The sequence below is a fragment of the Nycticebus coucang genome, chromosome 14 (genome assembly GCF_027406575.1).
Source record: "Nycticebus coucang isolate mNycCou1 chromosome 14, mNycCou1.pri, whole genome shotgun sequence".
NCBI lineage: Eukaryota > Metazoa > Chordata > Mammalia > Primates > Lorisidae > Nycticebus > Nycticebus coucang.
The window spans coordinates 95,344,406-95,351,311 of record NC_069793.1 but is presented as its reverse complement, the minus strand read 5'-3'; the positions used below and the strand labels follow the sequence as shown (position 1 = coordinate 95,351,311).

The following is a 6,906-nucleotide window of genomic DNA, read 5'->3' as shown; positions in this document are numbered from 1 at the left end:
CTGGGGTTATTCACTAACTTGGTTCATACATCAATGTAAGGAAACTGATCAGGGTGGCCAGGCTTTCCCGAGGTGACTGCTTTACAAATCTGTCACATAAGAAAGGATCAAAGGAACCTGTTGGGGGGGGGCAGCCCACACCAAAGGCTGGCAACAGAGCAGAAGCACAAACTACAATATGTTAACCAGACAAACAACATGGAATACAAATGAACAAAAGTATATGAATCTAAATTGTGCATTTGAGCCCAGGGCTTCCTACTGGCATCCCAGTTTCTGGGAGACCCTGACAGGCTGATAGCTCAGCAACCCAGGGTTCCTGTTTCTGACAGGCCGATAGCCCGGGAGTCCAAGGTTCCTGTCTTACAGGTTTATGGGACTAATCTCAGGCATAACCCTTGAGGTTAGAAATCAAAGTCCCTTGTCACCTGCCCTCTACATCCTAACTTCTCTGAGGCCCGAGGCCAAAGTGCTGATGTCTTAGTGGCAGTAATTTCTTACAGGGCTGAGGTTCCCCACCAGTATTCTGGTATTTCTAGTGATGGGTCTCTCTACCGACACACACCTCTGAGAGCCTCTGACAGGCAAAGAGCCCAGCAACCAGGGTTCCTGTCCAAAGCTCCTGTCCTTTTGGCCTTCCCTCAGAGGTCTGTAAGGGCCCTACACAATTCACAACAAACAAATACAACAAACAGTAATGTATTTCCACAACAGTCCACAACAACAAATAAGCACAACAAAAAATGAACACAACAGTTACACTAAATGTCTGCAGACACTAGCCAAAATAGATGTTTAAATGGCTTACCTCTGGAGGTGGACTCACAGGTGAATTTAGGGGTGATCATCAGCTGGTCTTCTGAGGACTCCAGGTCCTCCAGGGGTCCTGCAATGTTTTCCTCAGAGGGACCACAGCCTGTCTTGGAGGCCAACTGAGGATCGGCAGTGCCAGGGTCTGGAGGATCTCACTGGGGCCTCCAAATGTTGTGCACAGGAGTTTCACAAAGACCACACTGCTAAACATCCCAAATTTACAGCTGAGTCCTTTTATTGAAGAGCTGACCAGCAACTGCCCCAGTGTCCCAACGTGGGGTTTCTGAGAGCAGCTCCGAGTGCTTAAGGGGTCAGGATTTTAAGGCTGGTCTGCATCCTGGTTGGCACGCAGGCTGTCTGGGTGCATTTGGGTGGAGTAGCAAGCAAGCTTTGTACAGAAGCAGCATTTTGAAGTTAGTTAGTTAGACGTCATACATCTTTGTTTTAATATTTTCCTCCTATACATCTTAGTTTCAGTACTTTTTCTACATACGTCTTAGATTACCTCCTGGTCTGTTTCAGGGAGGCAAATTAAAGAGTTAGCCAAGCAAGGAACTGGGAATGAACTAGAAGAAAGAAATCAATCATTTATGTTGGGAATGATCTAGACTTATTTCATTTCATTTGAAAGCTTGCCATCCAGAAATTTGTGAGGAGTTAACTGGTATTTTTCTATTATAGCCTAGGCCTGACACCTTTCTGTCTTAGCCTAGGCCCACTAAGCCTATCATGCAGTGATAGCTTACATCTATTGAGTGCTTTCTATACATCAAGAACTCTGGTAAGTGATGACTTTTAATGCTCACAAAAACACTTTGTGGTAAGTGGACTCATTACATTATTCCCATTTAACATATTAGGAAACTGAGGCATAGAGAGGCTAATCTGGGTTTGTCTCATTCTGGAGCTATTGTTCTTGACTATCATACCTTTCAGACTAAGATGGAGTCAAAAGCCTGATGGACAAACACCCGGCCAACTTCAGTGGCCAGAGAATGAGAATGACTTGAGTTATTTACAAAGCAGCTTAGTGGTGATGGAGCCTAACACTTCATTCCCAGGTGAGTGACTTGCTCAAGTTTATACCTAACAAGATCTCTCTGTCAGCAGTGATCTCAGAATGCCCTTTCTAGTTAATATCAGAGCTCAAACATTAATTGTTAATTAATAAAATATTCTGCTCCTACAATACGGGTTTTCAGTGATCAAGTAGAAATGTTGCAAACGTTTCTTTTTGATATGGGCACTTTCCATTACAAGAACCGAAGCACGGGGCGGCGCCTGTGGCTTAGTTGGTAAGGCGCCGGCCCCATATACCGAGGGTGGCGGGTTCAAACCCGGCCCCGGCCAAACTGCAGCCAAAAAATAGCCGGGCGTTGTGGCGGGTGCCTGTAGTCCCAGCTACTCGGGAGGCTGAGGCAAGAGAATCACCTAAGCCCAGGAGTTGGAGGTTGCTGTGAGCTGTGTGACGCCACGGCACTCTACCGAGGGCCATAAAGTGAGACTCTGTCTCTACAAAAAAAATAAATAAATAAAAAAAAAAAAAAAAAAAAGAACCGAAGCACGCTCTTTATGTCTGTGTGTTTCACCTGGCTCTTAAGCCAAGTTTTGCTGGTGTGCACGTGGGCTCCCCTTTGCTCTTCCACAGCACACGCTGTTGATATCATCTGATTCCAACAGCATCATCTGATGCAAGATTTGCCATTGAATCCTCTGATTTCTCTTTAGGAATCATCTTGCTTTTTCTGAACTGTGAGAGTTGGTTTTATAGGTTTTTGGAAAATCTGATTAATTTTTGCTGTCAGGAGAACAAGCTTGAGCCATATCTCTATGTGTTTTCTTTCTTCTACAACAATTTGACCAATCTGTTTCTTTTAAAACAACATCACTGGGCTTTGTTTGAACATGGAGTAAGGGCATCAAATGCCTTGGACAGCACACTGGTACTAGAGATGAGTGGACTGCCCAACCATAAAATCAAGTTTTTGAGTAGTGGTGATGGTATTCACATAAGCAACCTGTTTCTTCAACTGCACGTAAAATCACATGCTGGGAGAGTCAATTATCCATAGTCTACATTTACATTAGCATCCTTTTTACTACTTGTATTTATGACTTTATTTTGAAATGTATTTCTAAAATATATATATATATATTTCTGTTACTACTTTAATCATGATTTTTATACATCAATGAATCATATTTGAGGTCTTGTTCCAATTTTGAAGTTGGGGATAGGATATAATACCATGGTTACCTTAAAAATGCTGATTTAAGAAATATGAACAGTAACGTGTAAATGATATAAAATAATTTGGGTGAGAGAAATCATTTTATTAATTGAATGCTGGTCAGAACAGACTAACTCAGTCCACGTAGAGCATAAGCAACTTTGAAAAAATGTAACTGCTATTGGAAATGTGGTATTTCTGTGATAAAAATAATCAACCTTCATTTCCAAAACTGCAAAATAATATAAGTAAATTTTAAAAGTTCCTTGTTTTCCCTCTAAAATGACAAAACTATTTGTAGCCAACTTGATAGACTGTTAACAAACACCTGTGGTAGAGGGGACCTAGTTGGAGAAACAGTACTCTAAGGGTTTGTTCTGAGATGGTCTGATTATCTTTTGGGAATTCAACCGTAAAAGTTAAGGTCACACACCCCAAAAACCTTGTGGTCTTTCCATTTGAATTTGACTTCAGAGAAAAGCTTTGTCCCTGGGCTTAAATCTATTTCCAACACGTAGGTGCAGATTGGAATCTTATATATAAAAACTGAAATAGTCCTTTTTACAACACTATTGCTTTGTGTGAGTAAACATGAGCTTTGTGTGAAACTTCTAGTTGGAGGTGGGTTGATGTTCTTGGTACACTGTGGCGTGGCTGCTGCTGCAGGTGGGACTTCTCCTCTGCTCTGCCTCACACTACCCCTGCTATGTTACCAGGCAGCTGTTCCTCTTGTGTTCCGTGGGCCTCACAGTCCTGCAAACACAGAGGGAGGAAAGAAGGATCCCTGAAGAGTCTGGGGAAAGGTTCTGTGCTCCTTGGTAAGGTTTACTCCCTGGTATTCTAATCTTAATGCATCCAGTGGCCCATTGTGTAAGCAAATGACTCTTGTATTATTAAGTACATAGAATATTTCTGAGTGTCATAAATACATTGTCCTGTGTGTAAATAAATGAAGCCTATTGTTTGATCTTTTATTGTCTAATGAATGAATCAGTAAGTGTACAGTATAATCGTGAGGGAGAGCAAGGACATCCTTGTCACACTGACCTGGCTTTAGCTCCTGGAGGATTCTGTAGGACATGGGTCTGCTTTTCCCCATCAAGGATCTCAGTTTGCTGGTGGCTCTGATGCCTGCCTGGAAAGCAGATGGCAGTGTCTGATCAAGGGGCTCATTGGTGAGCCCTGAAGGTATCAGTGGGGCGCCTCTATTTCACACCAGGGCCTCAAAAGTCAGTATCCCCAGAGCAAAGGTGAGGGCAAAAGATTGATAAAATTTGGCTCATGCCTGTAATTCTAGCACTCAGAAGGCCAAAGGAGGATTGCTTTCACTCAGGAGTTCAAGGCCAGCTTAAGTGAGAGTGAGACACCCATTTCTACTAAAAATAGAAAAAATTAGCCAGGCATCGTGGCATTCAGCTGTAGTCCCAGCTACTTGGGAAGCTTAGGCAGAAGGAACTCTTGAGCCCAAGAGTTTGAGGTTGCTGTGAGCTAGGCTGAGGCTACTGCACTCTAGCCTGGGCAACAGCATGAGACTGTCTCAAAAAAACAAACAAACAAAAAATAGAGCATTGATGTAGTGGCCATATAGGGCCTGTTCATGATGAACATCTCTGAGACATAACTTGAGGATCCCTCAGAGGTATTTGATGAGGACTTTGTGGGAAGCTGGGATGCTATATTCACAGATGAGAATAGAATCCTCTGAAACTCATAGTATGTTGCCTAATAGGATAAAATTTTTAATAAGTGGCACCTCGCAGTTAAAATTTGCATTTTTAAAAAAATATGGAATGCTTTACAAATTTGCATGTCATCCTTGCGCAGGGGCCATGCTAATCTTCTCTGTATTGTTCCAATTTTAGTATATGTGCTGCTGAAGCAAGCACTAAAATTTGCATTTTTAAATGACTAGACACTGTAGCTTCGTTTTCTTTCCAAATTGCTTCTTAATTATGGTTTACATTTTGTGTGACTTTTTGAGTAAAATGGAACACGTCTTCAGGGATTTTCTTTCTTTTTTTTTTTTTTTATAAATGCAATTTCTTTAGTAAAAAGCTTCCACCTTCTTTTGTTTGTGTACAATTTGCAAAACTATTCTGAAAGCAGAATATATGTGCACAAGTCTGCAAAGAGTGCAAATTTAGGATATGGTAAATGCTTTACAAGTTACTCTCAAAAAACTGTCTGCCACAACTGGGCCATTACATTATCATCTTTTTTGATCAAAATATTTTGATGCCAGCCTTCCTTCCACTGCCCTAAACTATAAAGCATTTTTTAATGAGTTGAAATTAAGGAAGGACTACACCTTCTAGAAAAAAAGAAAGTTCTATTAGTTTGACGTTTCAGAATCCCCCCAAACCAGGACCAGTATCTTGATAAAGGCTAGGTTGGGACCCCAGACAGAATATGAGAATGTGTAGGTGGCATCCCTGAGGATTCAGAGCTTCAGTGGACCATGAGTGCTCCAGCCGCATAACTCACAGAACTGTTTCTACACTGGCTTGACTGGGCATAATTCAAAAAGGAAAAGCTCATATTCATTCCATTCTTCTGGAGCTCTGCGATAGCATTTAATAACACCCCAATGGGATGTCTTCCACATATAGCATTATGGTATTTCTTCAAGTAATTGCTAAAAGATACAGGGCCTAATTGTTCTGTAATACTCATACCCCCACTGGCAGAAATCAGAAGAAACCACAAAGAGATTACTAGGATCCGCTAGATATTTACTGAAGAGTTTTCTGGATTCCTGTTCTTTTGACTCACTCAGAGCTCCAACCAGTACAGGAATAATGGCAAACTCTTCCTTATGGCTTTCCATGGCTTTAGCTGTATAAGGCAAATGCATTTCAATACTGTGTTCATCTTCATCTGTCTGCAGAGACATGCATTCAAACATTCCTGTCTTCCATAGTTCTCCATAAATCTTTTGGTCAATATGAAGGTCATAGAGAGGTGTATATAGCCACAGGAGGTGTATATATACCTCCTCTGGTATATATATCCACACCGGAAAGTGCACATCGAGAATGGGGCACGTGATGAGAAGGCCCAAGGATGAAAATTCTCCGGGTAATAGATGGATCCACTTGCTTGTAAGCATGGGCAGCACAAAGTCCACAGTACGTATACCCTACATGGGGTGCAATAATAGCGCTAGCAGGTCTTTTGGTAGACTGTACTTGCGAAATCCAACCTTCTAGCTGTGCATTCAGCTGTGGTCCTCTACGTTGTCTGTGAGACCGTACTCAGAGTGAGGATTTTCTGTAACCTGCTTATGTCCCTCCAGCATCTGCTCTGGCTCCATGGCAAATCCTGCAATTCACACTCCTGGATACTAGTCTGCACCCAAGCCGTTGGTTCCTAAGAGCTCTGCACCGCGCCACAAACTCCCAGCCCAAACCGACCTTCAGGGATTTTCTTATCTTATTTTTTGCCTTTGTGCTTTTTGTGTTCTTATTTAATACTTATGCACACACACAGATACCCATGAGTGCACATACACACATATACATACTCCAAAATATAATGAGTAAGTTTAGTTAGCATCCAACACTGCTGAACAGTTTCATATGTAATAACTTAGCAACTAGTTTGCTCTCTCCCTTCCTCATCACAAAGTCAAATTGTATACTTACTTCAAGATCCATCCCATGATCCTACTTCCTCTACCGAGTATTGTGATGTGAGTTACAGATGGAGAGCTTACTGTACTAAGTGTATTATATGCCTTTGTGGCAAATGATATTTCTCCCATTTTGCAAATCAGAAAAATCATATGTAGACTACTTATAAGTTGTTTAGTTGTTGTAACTATTTTCTAGTTTTTCCAAATTGGTAAGTGAAGGAGTTAGGA

At 41.6% G+C, this 6,906-nt stretch overlaps 1 non-coding gene and 1 pseudogene across 1 annotated transcript; both read right to left on the bottom strand.

Annotated features, from left to right (window-relative positions):
• Positions 1-4,823: 4,823 nt before the first annotated feature.
• LOC128566091 (U6 spliceosomal RNA) lies at positions 4,824-4,930 on the bottom strand. The gene has a single exon (XR_008374387.1). It is a non-coding gene; the product is annotated as a U6 spliceosomal RNA (small nuclear RNA).
• A 146-nt stretch (positions 4,931-5,076) lies between these two features.
• On the bottom strand, positions 5,077-6,189 carry LOC128565427 (uncharacterized; annotated as a pseudogene).
• Positions 6,190-6,906: the final 717 nt, after the last annotated feature.